General features: G+C 39.0%; 1 protein-coding gene across 6 annotated transcripts in view; it reads left to right on the forward strand.

Annotated features, from left to right (window-relative positions):
• The first annotated feature begins 14,466 nt into the window (after nt 1-14,466).
• The window catches only part of PLAGL1 (PLAG1 like zinc finger 1), a 138,121-nt gene continuing 131,549 nt past the window's right edge, over nt 14,467-21,038 (forward strand). For 4 of the 6 annotated variants that reach the window (XM_027850761.1, XM_027850758.1, XM_027850765.1 and 1 more), the window contains exon 1: nt 14,937-15,009. The gene's annotated coding sequence lies outside the window, so the exon portion shown is untranslated. Of the gene's footprint in view, nt 14,621-14,936; nt 15,010-21,038 lie in introns of those variants that run through there. The other 2 variants (XM_027850760.1, XM_027850759.1) reach the window with 1 other exon arrangement.

Below are 21,038 nucleotides of genomic sequence, written 5' to 3' on the forward strand. Positions count from 1 at the left end.
ACAGAATGGTCTGTAGCACTGAAAGTTAACTGATTTGTCCTCCTATGATTGTTGTGAGGATTGAATGAGACAATGTATGTAAAACACTTTATAAACCTTTAGGAACCATATATTTGAGTTATTATTATTAACTTTCACAGTTATGATTGTGAAATGTGAATTTTCCTAGATTCTGTTCTCTTAAACTTATCCTCTTTTTTACCCTGTCCCTCTTCAAGAGTCTGTTTTGCTTCTGACCCCTACTTCCTTTAATCTACCCTCCCTCTTATTGCCCACCTCTTTCTCTTAACCCTTTTCCCTCTTACTTTCCTGTTGGGTAAGACGAATTTCTGTACCTGTGTGTATGTGTATTTTTTCTTCCTAGAACTAGTTTAGATATGAGTGGAGTTCAAGTGTTATATGCTCCATCCCCATTTCTTCCATTGTACAAACTTTGTGCCTTTCCCATTTATATGGGGTAGTTTTGTCCATTCATCCTCTGCATTCATACCTTTTTTTTTTTTTAGATCATTCAAACATAATAAAATCAGCCCCAAGCTGTCTGTTTAATTAGACTCTAAAATACCTGGTGATGATGAAGTTCTGAGGGGTTATATATATTATCTCCCCATATAAAAATATAAACAGCTGAGCCTTTTTTAGTTTGTTTCTGACTTTAGTTTCTCACTCATGTTTACTTTTTTATGCTTCTCTTGAGTCCTGTGTTTGACTGTGAAATTTTTTATTTAGCTTTGGTTTTTTCATCAGGAATGCTTGAAAGTCCTCTATTTCATGAAATGTCCATTTTGTTCCTCCTGGGCAGATAGGTGGTGCAGTGGAGAGAATGCTAAGCCTGAAGTCTGGAAGACTCATCTTCCTGAGTTCAATATAGCCTTAGATACTTACTAGCTATGTGACCCTGGGCAAGTCACTTAACCTTCTTTTGCCTCAGTTTCTCATCTGTCAAATGAACCAGAGAAAGATATGGCAAACCATATCAGGGTCTTTGCCAAGAAAACCTCAAATGGGGTCACAAAGAGTCAGACATGACAGTAAAAAGGATTGTACTCAGTTTTGCTGGGTTGGTTATTCTTACTTCTAATACTAGATCCTTTGCCAGCTGGAATATCATATTCCAAGTCATCTGTATCTTTCAAGTAGGGACTGATAAATCTTGTATGGTACTCACTGTGGCTCTACTTTACTTGAATTCTTTCTTTCTGGATAGTTTCAGTATTTCCTCCTTGACCTGGAAGCTCTGAATTTTAGATATAATATTCCTGGGAGTTTTCATTTTTGAGTTTCTTCCAAGAGGTGACCTGTGGATTTTTTCAATGTCTACTTTGCCCTCTGGTTCTAAAATATCTGGACAGTTTTCTTTTGTAATTTCTTCAAATATATTGTTAATTTTTTTCATAACTTTCTTGCGTAATTCTCATTTTTTCCCCATTTTTTCTCTACCACTCTTATTTGGATTTTAAAAAATTTTGTTGCTTTTTTTTTTCTTTAACTTGTCTAGGAATTCTTGCTGGGTTTGTGTCCATTCTGCATTTTTTTCTCTTTGAGGCTTTGCTTCTTTGCTTGTAGATGTTTTCAAGTCATTTCCTTTTTTCTGTGTTTGTGTTTTTACAGTTAGATTCTTTTTTTTTTTTTTTGCTCATTCTTCCAGCCTATTTCTTGCATTTGGATTTTATATTAGTATTGGTCTCTACTCACTTTTGAGGCAGATCTCTGTCCTTTTATGTCCTTTTTCTGTCTTCACAGCTTGGTTAGGGAGCCTGTAAGTTTTCAGTGCTCCCAAATTGGTGTGATCCAGGAAGAGGTCTGTTCACTGCCCTCCTGGTCTGAGCTCAACAAATTTCTGACCCAGGTTTGGGTCTGTTGGCTTGTGTGTGGTTGAATTTCAGTAGACTGCTACTGGACTCAGTCACTAATAGCTTGCTAGGAGGTTCTGCAAGTCCAGGGTGACTGAACTGCTGGCTCCTCTTTGGTCTTGGTGTTTTGTTTTATTTTGCTACAGATAATAACAAAAAATGTGCTTGGAATTGATTGCATGTTTTGTTTCATTCTACAGTGAGTTGCGGTTATAAAAAAGAGAACTTGAGTTCATAAATATGGAATTGATTAAAGTTCAAATTCGATCTTGTTAGAAGAAATATGAAATTCCTTTTTAAAGGTTATCTGAGATTATAATTTTTAAATCATAGGATTATAATTAAGCAATGCAGAAGAGCTTCCCTACACCTCCACAAATCTATGCCTAGCAATTAATTTGTCTTTCTGTGGCAGTTATATCAGGTTTCCTAATCAATCAATCAACTGATCAATTAATGAATACCAACTATGTGCTGTATAGTGTGTTAAGGTATTAATTCCTCCAAGGAGCCTTACTTGGTCTCCTTAGCTAGAAATAATCTCCCTCCTCTGAATGCCCATGGCACTTTATGTGCATTGCTCTTCCGACACTTTTCACTTTCTATCATGTATTAACATTATTTTTGTACCTGTTGTCTCCTAGTTGACTGTAAGCTCCTTGAGTATAGGAATCCCATCTTATGGATCTTTGTATATCCACAATACTTACTGCCACAGCAGGACTTTGGTTGAATTATATTAATTAAATGAAATACATGTTAAATAGCAATTCTGTAAATATTGTTGTTAAAAATTATTCACCACTGGAAACTAACATGCAAAAGTTCAGGAATTACCAAGAATTTTACATCTTTGACCTTTGATTGATCTTTGAGCTCCCTCCAATGGTACAGATCACTGCCTTTCTGAACCCCTTCTCATCCTGTGTATCTCTCATCTTAGTCCTTCCATAAATTCATCATGGGGGCTCATCTAATGTGATGAGAGCCTTCATCTAGCTTTTGGTTTTTTTAAACATTGCATAGACATCAATGAAGCATGTGTATTATGTATTAGTTATCTGTTTCTTGATAGCTGACAAGGATCTTACTATTGTAATGAAACTCTGAACTGATTCTCTCTAAGCTAGACACATCTTCCCCTCAAGGTCCTCGAGCAGAGGTTCTTCAGTTTTGTGTGTGTGTGTCATGGACTACTCAGATTAATGCTTTTTTAAGAATATTCATGATTGAAGGAAATAAATGCAAAATTTCAGTTAGAGGTTAGTAAAAATAAAAATGTAATTTTTTTCCCATCACGTTCATAGACCCCCTGAAATCTTTCTATCCATGGATGCCTTAATAATTAACATAAGTTTAAGAACTGCTCTTCTAGGAATACCTCCAAGAAGCAATGGAGGGGCTTAAACTTAAGCCCCCATTCTGGTATGTTCTTCCCACACCATCAGTATCACTTAACCAATTAGTATCAATTAGCTTTTAAAAAAGTGATATTTACTGCAAAGATATAGCAAAAATAAATTACAAACCATTTCCCTCAATACCTGGTAGCATACTCTTCCCTATAACAGCACCTCAGTTCCTAGGGAGAGTGGGCTTAAATGCAAGTAGTTTCTAAAGAGTGCTCATCTCACTAAGTTCACTTCCAAAGGCAGCATAGTTGATGGATGGATAAGTCTGTGTTTCTACTTCCATTGGTCTGGGTCAAGCCAGTTGCTCTTGAGGATCTGAGCTGCTGCCTCACCATTTTTTCAGCCTTCTATAAACCATGGCATGGACTCTAGCTCTTAAAATTTTGGCACTTTCTGTTTCGACCTTTCAAGGATCAAAAAATTGTAGCCATCTCCAATACTCTTTCAGCTAAAAGCAGGAAGAATAAATATAACACAAACAGAAATAACATCAGGGCCATGTACTCACACAGCCAGCAAAAAAAGAAAAAAAAAAGGACAGAGAATAGGAAGTCACTTTGGCTGGTTAATATTTGTTGAAGGTACCCTAGTTCCATCTATGCAGACAATCAACAATCCATCTCTTCACTGTGTTATTATCTTAACAGAACTAGTTACAGAATGTCTTTGCATGCTCCAAATCAGTGAACAAGGCTCTTTCCTTACATATCATCACGCTTCTCCCGAAGCTGACTCCCCAGATTCTTCCAGGTGAGTTGGCAGCAAGCAGAGCATGCTCTGGGGATGAAGCTTCATTGGCCAGGCTTCCGTTATACAACTAACTACAAAATATGTAAATCGTATATACCGTACTGCCCAATAAAAATTTAAGTCAAATATGATTTTGGGAAAGCAACCATTATGGCTCTCTTGGGTGGATGAAAGACTATAATGATTATTACATCATTTGGGATATAAGAAAGATGGTTTGTTTTATCTTATTATTTCAATCACTGAAGTATAAGAAAGAAAAGGACTAAGATGTAGGTAAGTAAATTAAGATGGGAAATAGAAGAGGTAGTGGAAAGAATACTGGTCGAGTTCAAGAGATTTCAGTTCTAAATCTGGCTTTGTGTGACTGTAGGTAAAATTGATTAAACCCTCTTGGTTTAGTTTACAGATGAATTTGCTCCTCTATAAAACAACAAGTTTGATTAGATAGGTCTTGTCTATGTCATTTTGATTATAGACGTCAGTAGAACTGGAAGGGACTTTAGAGGCCATTTAGTATAAACCTCAGTTTTATAGATGAGAAAGCTAAGGCCCAAATAGATACCCAAAGAGATCAGAGGAAAAGGAAAATGATTTATATGCACAAAAATATTTATAGCTGCTCTTTTTGTGGTGGCAAAGAATTGGAAGTAGAGGAGATGCCCATCAATTGGGGAATGGTGAAACAAATTGTGGTATATGATTGTGATGGAATACTATTGTGCTAAAAGAAATGATGAGCAGGATGGTTCCAGGAAAACCTGGGAACACTTATATGAATTGATGCAAAGTGAAGTGGTAGAAGCAGAGAACATTGTACATAGTAACAGCAATATTGTACAATGCTCAAAAATGAAGAACTTAGCTATTCTGATCAATACAATGATCCAAGATGATTCTGAAGGACTTATGATCATACCATTCACCTCCAGAGAAAGAACTGCTAGTTTGAATGCAGATTGAAGTATAATTTTTCGCTTTATTTTTCTTGCCTTTTTTCCCCAAGGTGGCTAATATGGGAAACATTTTGCATGATTTCACATGTATAATCAATATTATATTTCTTGCCTTCATAATGGGTGGGAGGGAAAGAATTCTAAGCTCAATTTTTTTAAATGAACGTTACAAATAAATAAATGATTGAAAAAATTGAAAAAAGAGATAAGTGCCTACCTAAGGTCACACAGGTTATAAAGAGCAGAATCAATATTCAAATCTAGGTCCTCTGACTCTAAATTACATGTTCTTTCCACTCAACTTCTCTGCCTTTATTTCTAACATTTTATGAAATTCTATTCAATAACCATCTGTTAAATATCTACCTTTGGGGTGGGGTTGGAGCAACACTGTGAATCTATTACCTGAAGAAAAAAGTAAATTCAAACAACTGTCAAGATTATTTTTTTAAAAAATGGCTTTTCAGCATAGACTTTCTGAAACAAGCAGGGCTTTTTTTTAAAAATAAAAACAAAGTCTTGTAGCTTTAAAAATTTCTTAAAATAATAGATCTTTGCTTACCTGATCCTTTGATGATCTGAAATGAAAAAATTTGCCATGGAAATGTAGATGAAAAGGTATGCACAATTTAGTGTACCTTACTTGAGGCAACTTCTCCAGGCTTGATCATGTTATCGTCTTAACCTGACACATTTTAGCAATCTGTATTAGTCTCAAACATATTAATATCCTTTTGCCTGCCCCGCCCCATAACCCTATACTAAATTCCCCAAGATTCTCCCACTTTTGCTTACTCACCCTCCTGCCTCATTTCTCTATTCCAAGCTGATTCATCAAGAATGGGGGGATGGGGCGGAGAGAAGAGAAGTAGGGATATAGGACTCCTTCAGTGCAGGGGGTTTTTTCAACTATAACCACAGATCCTCTACTGAGTGTTTGATGTGTGGGCTCCTTGCTTCCCTGCTGGCATCTGAGAATTCTTTCAACTGATATTTGAGTGGGGTCTGGCACCACTGAGAGATACTTGATGGTATTTCCAGAGGATCAGTTAGGATCCTTGTTCTTCTCTAAGCTCCATAACTTCTTTGGCATAAGTTTGCCCTTCATGAGTTTTCTATAATACAAAAAAATAATCAATCCTTTGTAAAATTATAGAACTCTTTTATTAAATATTAATATCATTGTTGATCAACATTATTAAATAATGTGCAAGGGAGCTGAAAGCCTGGAAAGGCTTTAAGCTTTGGTTACCTGTATATGTATACACACAGACATGTAATATATGTATATATAGAAAGATAGGTGATATAATGGATAGAGAGCTGGGCCTCGAGTCAGGCTCAGATAATTACTAGCTTTGTGACCCTGGACAGGTCACTTAAACCTCTGTTTGACTGTTTCTTCATCTGTAAAATGGGGATAAAAATAGCACCTACTTTGTAGGGTTGTTGTGAGGACCAAATGAGATAACTGTAAAATGCTTAGCATAGTACCTGGCACAGAGTAAGCACTATACATAAATGTTAGCTATTTATCATCATCAGCAACACCATCATCATCATCATCATCATCATCATCATCATCATTGTCATTATCATTATTATTATTAGGAATATGGCTAGGCAGGGGAAACATAATGACCTTACTCGATGGATTTGGTTTTGTCAATGTGACTTCCTCTGTTGTACATTCCTCCTCCCACCCCCGCCCATCTGTTCATCTATTCATATAGGTTTTAGATTTGAGAAACTAGGGGATCCTGAACCATAGAGCTCTTGTCAATTCCTTGAAGAGTTGCTTTCACATAGATGATGACCAGGTATAGTTTAAACAACCATTGGATATAACCTCTAAGTCATTGTGAGGTGTCAGGGGGAGAAGCTGAATCCCTGAGAAAGTGGAGCTCAAAGATAGACTTGAGCCTGAAGACATCTGTGGCTATGGAATGTATTCTAAAGCATTTGATTCATGGGGGACAGGTCTGCTAAAAAATGAAATCTTTTCTAGCTGAGATAGATCACAACTTGAGGGGAACAATCTGGGAAGATTTTTTTCCTCTATGGAAGCCTCTTGTTAGGTCCATAGCAGAGGGCAAAGCAAAGCCTACTCTTCCCATGAGAAAGAAAGCACTGTAGCTAAGGACTCCAACTGAAACTGGAAGTAGGATGAAGCTTGGCAACCACTTGCCCCATGAAGGTATGCCTGATGGCAGCCTGGAGAGATTACATGTTCAGCGGATGATGCATCTAAATAGAGTAGCATCCAGTTACTAGCTGAGTATATTCATCTGGCAGAGGTTAGCAAGGAACAAGCTTGATAGGTACAATGTGATTGCATCAACAGAAGAAAAAAGTAGCTTTGAAGGGTTGGAGTGGTCCCATAACCAAACATATTCTTCTGATGTGTACTTCTTCATGCATATTCCCTATGTATGATAATGTTTGGGGGGAGAGTATGCCTCAGATTTGTGATAGGGAATGATTTATTGCTCTTTTTTGTTCCTATGATATTTCATTAAATGCCTTTGGTTTGAACTAATTTTGTCCTCAGGATAACTAATAAAGAGAAACTTGTTGGAAGGATTCGTGAACTATGTTTTTGAGTGGATATAAACCCACAGAGTACCTTGAATCTGGGGTAGTCTTTTCTGGGAGGTCCTTTCCTTTCTCTTTTGCTCTCTCTCTCTCTCTCTCTCTCTCTCTCTTTGTGTGTATGTGTGTGTGTGTGTGTGTGTGTGTGTGTGTGTGTGTGTGTGTGTTTCAGGTGCTCTCTCTGTGTTGACTGTTCCTTCACAGTAGCCTCTGGATTAGTTTAGACATATTTAATGAAGAGGAAACAGTATATATGTAGAAACATAATGGACAGAAATCCAATTTATATACCATACATAAAAAGGGGGATCCTCAGTCGTCTGATATAGGAAATCCCTTTCCCTCTCTCCTGCCCCTAGGGATTTCTTTCTCCTCCTTCCTGCTTTCCCCTCAAACCACAGGTACATACTTCCTTTGCAACCTTGAACAAATACCTTAACATTTACTGACCTCAGCTTCCTCATCTGTAAAGGAGGATGCAAATTCATGATCCTATATTTCAATTAAAATACTTTTCAACATTCTACTTCTTACCTCACTCTAGTGCTTATGGTACTAAAGGGAAACATGAGGGAATGAGGAAAGGAAAAAAATGGGTCATGCAGGATTTTGAGGTATAACGGACCTTAGAGATCATATAGTACAATGCCCTCATTTATCAGATGGGGAGAGGAAAAGAAGAAGTAGGAATGGAAGAAAGTCAAGGAAGGAAACTTGTTTCCTCCTCACTATCTCATTAGTATTATTTCCTTCAGCCTCCAGCCCTGTTCTTCAACAGCTCAGATCCAGTCTCTATTTTTTATCTCCAACCCTAATCTTGATTTCTTATTTACCCATCCACCATACCGTTTAGGGATCCTCTCTCAATCTTGGCTACTCTATTCACTCTTGCCTGTCAAAGCATTAGGTAATGGTGCTAGCCTAGGCAGACTTTGATGTCATTTAAGAGACAGGAAAGGTACTTATAGGGCAGGCATGTGCTGTGAGATGCTCTGATGTATGTACTGAAAGTTGTCAGAACTTAATAGTTCTGGTCTAGGATTTCCAGTGTCTCTGTTTTTATTGTCTTCCTATTTTATTCTATTTTTGCTTTTTGAAAGATATACTATGTTTATCTTTTGGCAGTATCTAATTACTTTGCTAGTGAGCTATAAATATTCAAAACATCGTGTGACTCTAATAACTTTAGTCATTTAAAAACTTAACTATAATCAGTTTCTGTAACAAGTACAATTGTAAATGGGAACAGCAAAGATAAAGCATAGTATGCTAACCTTTTGTGCATACTAGTCATGCCGGAGTGTACATTCATTGCTGAGCTTAGAGCACTTCTGTCCCTATGGATTCACAACTTTCAGGACACCTCGTAAGGACTGGGGAATGCATGATAGCTCCCACCATGCCAAGGGTACACAAGAGGCCAAAGTCCAATGTCCAGTGTCACAGTAGTTGCTGGCATTTGAAGATTCCTACTATTCCTCTGTGACTATCTAGGAAACCTGGAACAATTAGCTGCAGACGTGCCACTAGGCTATCTTGTGTCAGGTTCTGGGTTCCCCAGATATACCACTGATTATAATGTGTCTAAATAATATTTAAACTTTTCTAGTTCTTGTAAATAATTGTTTGTACTGATCTGTAAAACTTCAATACCTAGATTCCAAGAACCAATATAATTCTTGGGTTGAGAGATATCTTGTTTCTTTTTAACTGAACAGGCTTTAGAGGACATTTAGAATGTAGTACATTGTATTAAAGTCTATTGATATAAACAGCAACAATCAACCAGTTTTTGCTTTTCCCCTGCAACCATTTTCTTATTTTTTTCTAACCTGTTTTCTTTGATTCTTCTGATGTTGTGTTTTTCCCATCAGTCTATTGTTGGGAAAACAAATGTGATGTGATTTAGAAGTCAGCACTAATGCTTCATCAGGGATCTGGAGCAGAATCTGAGGATAAACTCCCCAGGGGAAAATGAAGACATTGGGGAAATAAAGGCACAAGTTACTTGGTCCCTCTGGGTCTCATTGTTATTAACTGGTTTTTTTTTAAGGGCTATGTTATAATAAATATTCTCTAAGGTTCTTACCAGTTTGAACCTTCTATGACTTTATCAATTTTTAAAAAATTAAATGACTCACAATAAATAAATCCATGAAATTGTAAAAATTTGACTAGCATATAATTTAAAGCCACAAGAGCTGGCCCCAACAGGCAAAACAAAACCACTCTCACCAAACAATAATCCATAGATCTGTATCTGTTTGCAGCCTGTCAAATTTATGCAATTAATGGTAGCCTATTTCCTGTTCAACCCAATGTGCTTGCAATTAAGTGAAGTATAAAATTATAATGATGGATGTATAATCACAGAATTGTTAAGTGTCTACTTATACTACTCAAATATTTTTCTATAGCCATTTCTAAAACAACAACAACAACAAAAACAACTATAGCATATACTTCACTATTTAAAAGATTTGTGATTTGATCTGAGGGAATGCTTGCTTTATTAATAAAGATTAAAACCTCCTAATAAATTGGTTTTATGAGTTTCTATGGTTAAAAAAAATTGTCAACTGGTGGCTAACCTTCTGCTCATTAGCCTTCATCTAGTTTGTACTGAACATTTTCTAGCTTATTAGAGTCTGCCAAAATTTATGTTCTAGTGGCATAGCCTTTGAGAAATTAAAGTCACCTCCATGCCACCTTAAGGCATCAATAGCAGGATTTTAGTGAAGTAAACATATTACAAAAAAGACTTAAAAGATAAAACAAAGTTCAAAATGGTTAATAATAACTAGACTATAAACTTCATGTGGGCAGGGCAGGAACTTTGTATAGTCTTTGAATCCCCTGTGTTTTTTAGCACCAGGCCTTGCACAAAATAATAACTCACATTTAAATAATCCTTTAAACTTACAAACGGAGGTGTTGTGAGGCTCAAATAAGATAACGAATAAGAAACACTTTGTAAACTTTAGAGTCCTACACAAATTACATTATTATTATTAATTATTATTATTAATTAGCCTTCAGTCACCAGGGGATGATATTCCCTGAGCCTTCTACTGCCCTCTGGTTGAGCTCAAGCAATGTTTATAGAGTAAGAGGAGTGTGATGGTAAATGTTTAACAACTGCTTTGGGGAGGTGGGGGTGGAGAAGGAAAATGTATGTACACATGCTTTTAAGTTTAGTTTGAATTATTAACATTTTCTAAGTGTAGATGATCAACAAAACAATAAGCTCTGATTTGAAGCAACTGCTAATTCTCAGGGGTAAATGCTTACACTGAAAATTTAACAGGCTATTAAAAGCCAGTTAGAACTGGTTCCGGTATATCCCTGCTCACAAAGTGCTTTCCTCACAGTAACCTTGTGAAATAGATATCATAAATATATTATCCCTGTTAGTATAGATACTATAACTATTTACTTGAAGGCAGAAAGACCTGGGTTCAAATCCTGCATTAGACACTATTTGTGTGTTCCTAGGGGAAATCACTTGATATCTTTCAGTCTCAGTTTCCTCTTCTTTAAAATAGTTAATATCTGAAGCACTTGTCTTATAAGGTTGTTGTTAGGATCAAATGAGATAATTAATATACAGTGCTGTATAAATGTCAGTTATTATTGTTAAATGGTTTGCCCAGGGTCACAAAAGAAATAAGTGATAGAATCAGGATTCAAACCTAGGTCTTCTGATTCCAAAGACAATGTTGTTACACTCATTTCTTTTTTTAAAATATTTTTTTCAATTATCAAGTATTTTTCCTCCCTTTTACCTTACCCCTCTGCCCTCTTACCCTCTGTGTGTAAAGGCATGGGGAGAGGGCAGAAAGAAAGGAGAAAGGAAAGAAAAGAAAAAACCACAAAACTCTTTTACCATGTGAGTATTATCAACAAAACAAATGCCCATGTTGGCCATGTTAAAAAAAAAGTGTTTTTCATTCTGCAAATTAGTCCACCATTTTTCTAACATGAGGTATGCAACCTTCTTCTTCACTGTCTTCTGGAATTATGGTTGATTTGACTTCTTAAGTTTTTCAGAAGCCTCCTCTTTTACAATATTGGTTTTACAGTAGAAATCATTTTCCTGGTTCTGCTCACTTCACTTTTCTTCCATTACTTCTTAATAAATATGTGTTGAGCTGAATTTGAATTTTGAGTAATCTAATATGATTGAAAGTCTAAAGAAAAAGACTTGTGGCAAGCATAATCATGGTCTTCAAATATTTGAAAGACTAACATGGAAGAGGGATGCAAGCCTTGTCTCAGAGGCTTTAGGGATTTTCTCACTTCTTTGGTTCATTGTTGTTACTTACAATAGTATCTGACACTCCTCCATGCATCCATAGTGTAATTCACTAACTTCACTTTTAAGCCCATAGATGCACAAGACACCAACAGAACTCATGAGAATCCATGGGAAAACAGTGCCTGCTGGTGGACAACCCTCCTCAGAAACTTTTATAATCTCTTACATTATTGCCTTGGGTAGGGTACAGTTGGAGATGACAGGGAAGGGAGTTCTTCCTCTTTATCAGTGCTTCACTTCATGACTTCTCTGGTTGGCTACCTAGTGTTAGTTTTCCAGCAATTCACACCTCCTGCAGTTCTTCCAGGCTCCCAGCAGATGGAAGGCATTCCTTTTTCTAAGGAAATTCTTTCTTTCTCTTGAACCCCTGGCCTTCTGTATCTCAGCTCCAAAATGAAGCTCCACAAAACTCAAATGCTGAAGCTTTATCTTATATTGCGGTTCCTGTGGCCCCAGATAGCACACATGAATTGTCCTAGGAGTTAGAAAGACACTTGTCCTTATACCATATAAATATATCTTTCCTCTTAATTCCATATTGACTCAGGGCAACTTTTTTCTCCTCTGGTGCCCAAGCAGTGACTTTCTACATCAGTATCAGTATCTCCATCAGTATGAACATCAGCATCTCCCACAGCTCCACTCTCCTGAGAACACTACTTCATCTTTTTCATTGTTTCCACAATTCCCCTAGGGTTATCTGGGTGGAGTTATTCAAATTACTCAGGGTTGCTTCTTGAAACTTCTAAAGAGAGGAAGGGGAAATCACGCACTCCTCTAACTGGGGAGAGAATATTTTATAACTCCAATCAATGGGATTAGAGTTGCTCTATATAGTCCCAGAGAGTGGGACTAGGAGGAAAGGGTGAAAGGTGAAGAAAGGAAGATTCTTAAATTATACTCAAGCTATCCAGAACTGGAATGGGTCACCTCAGGATGGGTTGCCTCTCCCTACAAGTCTTCAAATGAAATCTGGATGACCACTTGGCAGAGATGTGAAAGGGAGAGGGTAATTTCTGTTCAGGTACAGCATGAGCGTGGTCTAGGAGACTTTTGACTTCCCTCTGTCTCTGATTCTGTAACAGTATAGATCTGGTAAACTTAAAGCAAGTAATTAAAAAGCCCCAGAAATTTAAAAAGTTAAAAAATATGGAAGATTATTTCCATTACAAAAGGACTTGCACTTAAACCAGGAGTGCTATCAATGAATTTATATTTTAAGAGCATAAGATTTGATTTACATATGACTTCTCAAGAATGCGATGAGTTTAAAAAAAACTACATCTCTATTTTAAATTACCAAATTTGTCTTTCCTCACAATATATCACTCATTACATTTACAAATGAAGATTAGTTATAGCTCCTACTCCCAATTTAGAACAAGACTATGGTTTTCCATTATACTTCAAGTCAGGTTCAAGAGCTTCCTCATCTCTGCTTCAAAGTTTTTCAGAAGCCAAATTGGACCACTTTACTTCATTTGTTTCCTGTACTAGAGCCTGTCCCTTCCTTTTCTATTGGATTCAATTTCTTAATGTATTTTTAGTCCCATTATCCACTCTAATCCACTTCTGAGGATTCGGTGTATTCCCTGAAAGCTCTCTTCACCCAGGTTACCATCTCTCACTTCCAGAAGTTTTAGAAATTGTGTACTTCCTCCATGAAGGCATCCATGAGTAAAGAAGGATAGTGAATTTGCCTGCCCAAGTCTAAACACGAATTCCGTGTCCATTTCCCACCCCTACCAGAGCCCATGGCCACCTTACAAAGATATGTACTATGAGGATAATTGTAATTCTAGGATTTGCGTTACAGTAGCTGTTCTGAGAACCAAATGAGATAATGGACGCAAACGAGCCTTGCAAACTTTGCTATTTACAGGTAGGCTTTTACCATCATTATTATTATTAGATGAGATAACTGAGGTAAAGTACTTTGTAAACTTAAAGCACTAAACTGTATAAAGTTTAGCTAGGAGAAAGACCTTCGAGGAGTGAAAAGTGCACCGGTCTTGGGATCAAACGATAAAGGTTCTAGTTGTAACACTTAAATGGCCACGTGATCCTGGGGCAAGTCACTTCTCAGGGCTTCAATTTCCTCATCTGTTATATGGGGATTATGGTACACGTGGTACCTACTTCGCAGAGCTATTCTGAAGCAAGCATTCTGAAAACCTGAAAGTGTTATAAAAATATGTTTCTTTCATTGTCACAAAGAGGTACTTTTATGTTTGCTGTCCCTATCAAGCGAAGATGTTGATCCTAACAAGAAATGAGTGTGGCAGAACTTGGCTAAGGCGCATAGAATTGAATGGCTCCGGATTCATTAGAATATAGCCTGTAATAGTTATCGCATTCAAACTGGTGGGGGAGAAACAGTCTTTGTTTCACGTGTAGAGGAAAATAAATAGCTCAGAAATCCCCAGAAGTGGTTTTATTTGCACAACCACACTGCCGGCAGTCGAGAGGGGATCTACATCACCCACCACCCACCCCTTTCCCCGCCCGCTGCTGTTCCTCCTCCTCTTCTCCTTTTCGGTGCCTGGCTGGAACAGGAGCGCAGCGGACCAACCTCGCCGGCCCGCGCGGCTGCGGGAGGGAGGGGGAGGACACTGTCGCGAGTCGCAGAGTCGGGAGAGGTCGCGCTTCCCCGGGAAGCTGCCCTCAGACAGCTGGGGGCCAGGGAGCGCCCGAAGTTGGTTTGAGGGCTTTCCCTCTCCCGTCTGCGAACTTTTCAAGGTGGGAGAAACTTGGCCCCGGATTTCGGAGAGCTCAAGTGAAGGGCAGAGAAGTTGAGGCTCGGGGAAGGGACGGCTAAGCAGATAGGCAGGCGTGGGTGGGGCGGGGCGCGGCGGGGGGGCGGGGGGGCGGGGGATGCTGCGGGGCAGGCGGGCGGGCTGGATGTTCGGTGGGGCTGGGGAGAGGCGGCCCCAGCTGGGTTGTTTCGCTTGAGTAGGTGCGGGCGCAGCTTCCCCCTCTCCGCCGCTCCCCCCCTCCCCCGCCCGGAAGGCGGACTGGCGGGGGGGAGGCGCGAGCTGCTCACCCATCCCCGGGGCGGGCGGCGCGAGAGGTTGCGCGAGGAGCTGCGGCAGCTAGAAGCCCCTCTCAGGTGGGGGCGTGCATGCCTGGTAAGTGTCTTTCTTCGCTTCCTCTCCGGCGGGGTCAGTGGCGGAGGGGGGGACGCTGAAAGCTCAAGCCCAGGTAGCTCACGGTTTGGGCAAAACGTCTCTTGGCCGGGCAGTGAGGGGCGAGGAGGCAGCGCAGCCGGTACCTCGAAACTGCAAGCTACACGTTTTTGTCTTTTGGTTTTTGTTTTCTCCTCCGCAGCAGAAGAGAGCTCCCTTCCAGCAGCTGCCCCGGCTTGCGGGCTGGAAGGTGTAAGCTACTGCTGGGCTTTTCCCTAGGGCTGAGCGAGTCGTTGACCCGTTTAGCAAATTGCTTACGCCTCAGCCCCGGGAAGGAAAAGGTTGGGGTTTTGCCACCCCAAAGCTGAAGTTCGCAGGTTCCGCGGGAGTAGGGTTGCGTCCAGAGCTCCAGGGCTGAGGAAAGAAGGTCAGCCTTTGTACTCCTGGGTCGCTTTCTTTTTCTCGAGTTTCCGATACTGGCTGTTTCTTCTCTCCTTGGGGGGTGGGGGAAGTTGAGGAGAACTGAAGTAGGACGTAAAGTACTTAATATTTACAGCTCGGTCAGGTCTAAAGCCTTTTTCCTTTCTCCCTTCTCCCTAGACTGGTAGAAATGTTTTGCTAACTTTTCCTACCCATGAGGTGTTACTTGCGAAAAGAACCTGGGCCTGTGGGATTCTGTGCTCCTTGGGAGGTAATGCTATCTGTAGGCGCGCACACGCACACGCGCGCTCACACAGGGGAAAAAAATGTGAAAAAAAAAAAGTTCAGTAGTCTCTCTTTTGGTAAGGGAGATGATGTAGTGTAAAGAGCTTTGTAGTTGGAGTCAAGATCAGAATTCAGTTTTGTCATCACCAATGACTACCTGGATGACCTTGGGCAAGTCATTTAATCTCAGTTCTCTCATCTGGAAATTGAAGGGGAATAATCTTTTAAAACCCCTTCTAGCTCTAAATCCTATGATGTAATTGTTTAGAAAAGGCGATATAGGAGAGTGCTGGGAAAGTCGCCACTGATTCGTATAGAGGAGGACCAGGGCGGGTCCGTTGTCCCAAAAGAATTCAGACCACACAAAAGTCGTAGTTAAATGTTTCTCTTTGTTTCTATTTCTGTTCTGTGGAGCTTTTAAATCAGATTTTGCTTTCACCTTATTACGATGTACATTTTAGGCAGCAACTATTAGTGTCGCTAAGCTGCTTTAAATACTTTATGGAAGTAAGCTGTATGTGAAGCTGAAATAAAGAAATAAATAATAGTGTCGGTGTAGATGAAGGTGGGTGGGAGTAGGTATGAGCTTAGGATAGCTTTGGAGTCGAAGGACCCCTGCCTTTCCGATATTGCTTGTGTGGGGAAATAAATTTTAATCTCTCTGGGCCTCAGTTTCTTCGTTTTTACAATTAAGGGTTGCTTTAGATAACTTCTAAGGTCTTTCTAGCTTTTACATCTGCAATTTCTTCCTTACTTTGCTTTTATTTGTGATAAATGAAACATAGCCAATAGTGAAGCAAAACTTTGTACCATTACTAAAAAAAAGTCCTAGCCAGGTGAGTGTGTTTCAAAATCATGACAATTATTGAGTAAATGAATGAAAAAACATTTATTAAGAGATTGCTGTGTGCACTGTTTTACTGTGGCAGGAGGATTGAGAGAATGATTATTTTGACTAGAAGAAGAAATAAATCAGATGATTCAGGGGATAATTGGGGATTTCATTTTTCGGATTCATGTAATTTAGTAGAAGGAAATTGGTCTATGAGTCAAGAGAAATGTGTTCTAGATTATGTGACCTTGAACAATTTACTTAACCTTGACATGCCTCATTTTCTTCATCAATGAAATAGTCCTATCTTGTTTTGTAGGCAAAATAGTATTGTAGATATGGAAATGTAACACATGTACAAGATAAAATTTAATTAAATGGGATATGTACATAGATACTTTACAGCTTAAATGGGCATTCTGCTTAAAGAAAAATTGTAATTGATGTCAGGAATAGAACTAATAAAATCTATAATGTTTAGTTGGAAGATGTAGATAGAAGAATCAATAGCAGTGCTGATATAGAAAATGATCTAGAACATTCATATCACCCAAACAATAAGCAAAGTCCAGTTTTTCACATTTTATGTTTTATATGTTAAAGGATAAATTTTGAGAAGTTGCATTATACAATAGTATATATTTTTTTCTGTTACTATTTCACGTACTTAATATGCTAGATTATTTTCATTTAGCCAAACTGAACCCTGTTTCTAGCACAATATCCTATTCAATTTAAGGCTCTTTGGATCACTATAAGTAAAATGCTTACACATCTAAGTGGTAACACCACTGCCTGATCCATCTGTTATACAATTAAGTATGAAGATATAAATGTAGGTCAAAGCATTGAGTACCCATCATTCAACTGATAGTCAAAGCAGTTGCTTTTTAAGTTTGACAAAAGCTTTAGTGTTTATTTATAAAGCATTTACTATGTGCCAAGCACTAACATTCATGGTTTAGAAATCAAAATGACTTCTTTGGTACCCTATTAACAAGAGTAATTACTATGTCTTTTCTTTCTGAATTTTCTGGTAGCTTATCCATTAAAAATGCAGAGCTATCAAAGTACTAGGGGCTATCAAATAAATTTGTTAAAAAACTTAAAGATGAAAAAAATGCTCAGAGTTGACACTAGAGTCTCACTCAAATAGTATGTTAAATATGTTAAATGAGTAGTTCAGATATTGTATTAGCACCAGGTATAAAGAAGAGAATGGATATTCCCTCTCCTCAAGGAACTGGGAATTATGCCTACAGAGCGACATAAATTAAAATATAAATCATAATATAAACATACAAGAAAAGCACAAAGAATGGAGTTGTTACAGTGCCATCCTTATCTATCCTTACTCCCTGCAAACCCCCTCCCCCTAATAGCATGAGGTTAGATAAGGAAAAGATCACTACTGGCAGGTGAAAAGCATTTTAGTTGAGCTTTAAAGGTTGGAGAGTTCATTCTATGTATGGAGAATGGTATGAACAAAGGTTTGGAGACAGGAAATGGGGATATATAGACCTTTACAGGAAAAGAGAATGAATAGTTTAGCTTGGCTGCAGTATAGATTAAATGAGAGGGAGTATTGCAATATAAGACTAGAAAGGTAGGTTGGAATCTTGTAAAGTGCCTTCACTAAAGTATTTGGACTTTTACCTTTTTAAACATTTGTATAGTTGAATTTTCACAGATATCTCACATTTTAAACCTCACCACAATCCTGTGAGGTACGCAGTACAAGTATTGTTATTCTCAATTTACAGATGAGGAAACAAGATTAGAGAGACTGTGACCCTGGGCAAGAAATTTAACCTCTGTTTGCTTCGGTTTCCTCCTCTGTAAAAAGGGGATAATGATAGCACCTTCCTCCCAGGGTTGTTGTGAGAGTCAAATGAAATAATTGTAAAGCAATTAGCAAAGTGGCTGGTACATAATAGGTGCTCTATAAATGTTAGCTATTATCATTATTCGCTGACTTACCCAGTGTTTTATAACTAATAAGCATGAAAGTGGAGATCTTAGATCTATAGATGTCAGGTACCTTGGAGTGATACTAGTCCTTCTCCCTTTATACCATGCTGCCCTTCTATTAGTGCTGTTGACCAGAGTTCATAGTAGAGTGTAAAGTGTTGTACTTGGATTATCCAGTGTACTTAGGTTCATCTTTTCTACTAGTCTTGTATCTACTTGGCTATATCTACCACTACTATTATATGACCTTGGGGAAGTCATTTAACCCCATGAGTCTCAATTTCTTCACATGTTATATCAAGGCATTGGACTAGATAATCTCTGAGATCCTTTCCATCTGCAAATCTATTATTCTTCCTACTGCAACCTCATAACCAGCCTCCTCAGGTGAGAAGACTTCAGATTATACTGTATTGCTTTGAGCCCACATTTCCTGCTGAAAGCAGCATGTCTGCTGAGGAAAGGCTAGTAGAGGCCATACAGAGCATCTTCCATATGCCCCAAAGCAACCACTTCCATCTGAATTAGCACCAGAATCTTCTGCCTCCTACTGCCAGCCCAATCTCCCAACTGGGATGTGGAGAATCTAGTGCAAAGAAGAGCAATCCTCCCTTTAACTTCAGGCCTCCCATCTTCTGCTTTGCCAGTCCTTTGAGGGTAGAGGAACATTCTCATACCAGGTCGTACACTTCACATCTCAGTCAGTGACTCTGAACTCCTATAACCAAATTCCACATACTCATTATCACCAAATTCCTCATTCCCATCCCTTTCAACTACCCCCCCACCCCCGACATCCCAATGTTTCCACCCAGCCCTTCCACTGTGCCCTCTGGAATGCCTGTTCCATAGGCAACAAACTTTGCTTCATCTTAAATCTTTTCCTCTCCCACTCCTTCTTTCTGTTAGTTCTTACTGAAACCTGGCTTCCCCTGATAGTATAGCTTATCTGGCCACCCTTTCTAATATTAGCTACACCTTCACTCATTCTCCTCTGCTCACTGGTTGAGGTAGGGGAGTTGGAATACTCCTTGCTCCCCATTGGCACTTCCAGGTCCTCCTTCTTCCATCATCTGTAATCTATCTTCCTTTAAGGTTCATGCTCTTCATATCTACCACCCAGTCAGAATCTTGGCAGCTATTGTTTGCATACACCTCCCACCACCACAACCACTCTCCTTCCTTCCTCAATGAGTTTGATACTAAGCTCACAGTTATTCTTTCCTCAATTCCTACCTTTATACTTAGGGATTTCAACAGACACATTGATTGTTTCTCAAAAACCCTAACCATTCAATTCCTCAACCTACTGACCTCCCATGTACTACCTCTACCCCACCTCAGCTGCAACAAATATGGTCATACTCTTGATCTTGCTATCACCCACAAATGTGCCACCTCTTTGTTAAAGAATTTCTGAAATTCCCTTATCCAACCATATTCTGTTGGCTTTTCACCTCTCTCTTTTCCTTCCCTTATAAAACCCTACTCTTTGTCCACACTGTATGATTACCTTCAATCCCTTAACCCCTTAATTCTGTCCCAGGTCTCCTTCCTTACGTTAACCACTCTTTCCTCTTTTCCCTATCTTGACCCTGGTGAACCAGTTCAACTCTATACTGTCCTCTGCTTTTGAATACCTAGCCCCCTTATCATACTGAATTTTCATCCAGTCAAGCCTCAAGTTTACTCCTACATACTTGCTGCTGAACAAAGCTGGAGAAAATCACCTAACAATTCTGACTGGGTCCATGACAAATTTCTGTTACAAAACCTCAACTGGGCCCTCACTGCTGCTAGGCAATCCTACTATACTTCCCTTATCAATTCACTATCCCCTTCTCCAAAGCAACTCTTCCAAACCTTTTCATCCTTCCTCAAACCTCTCATGGCTCTCAAACTAGAAGTCATCCTGGATTTCTCACTGTCTCTCACCCCACCCCCCATATCCAAGCTGTGTACTTTGCAACATCTCTTGAATATGCCTTGTTTTCTCCTCTGACGCTGCCACCTCTCTAGTGTAGGCTCTCCCCACTCCAATCCATCCTTCATTTAGTCACTAAAGTGATTTTCCTAAATTGTAGGTCTGATCATATGAACCCCTGCTCAGTATGCTACAGTGTCTTGCTATTGCCTCTAGGATCAAACATAAAATTCTTTGTTTGCTATCAAAGCCCTTCATAATCTAGTCCTCTCCTACCTTTCCAGTCTTTCTTACACTTTACTTTCCAACAGATATTCTATTTAGTGACACTGGCTTCAGGGCTATTCCATGAACAAGATGGTCCATCTTTCAGCTCCTGGCATTTTCTCTGGCTATCTCATAAGGCTGGAACTCTTTCCTGCTGATTACTGAACTCCCTGGCTAAAATCACACCATCTACAAGAAACCTCCTCCAACCCATCTTAATTACATTGCCTTCCCTCTGTTAATTATTTCCTATTTATCCTGTATATAGCTTGCTTTGTATATATTTGTATTTATTTATTTGCATGTTGTTTCTGTCATTAGATTGTAACCTCC

The sequence above is a fragment of the Vombatus ursinus genome, unplaced genomic scaffold (assembly GCF_900497805.2).
Source record: "Vombatus ursinus unplaced genomic scaffold, bare-nosed wombat genome assembly UNPS02009132.1, whole genome shotgun sequence".
NCBI classification, from domain to species: Eukaryota; Metazoa; Chordata; class Mammalia; order Diprotodontia; family Vombatidae; genus Vombatus; species Vombatus ursinus.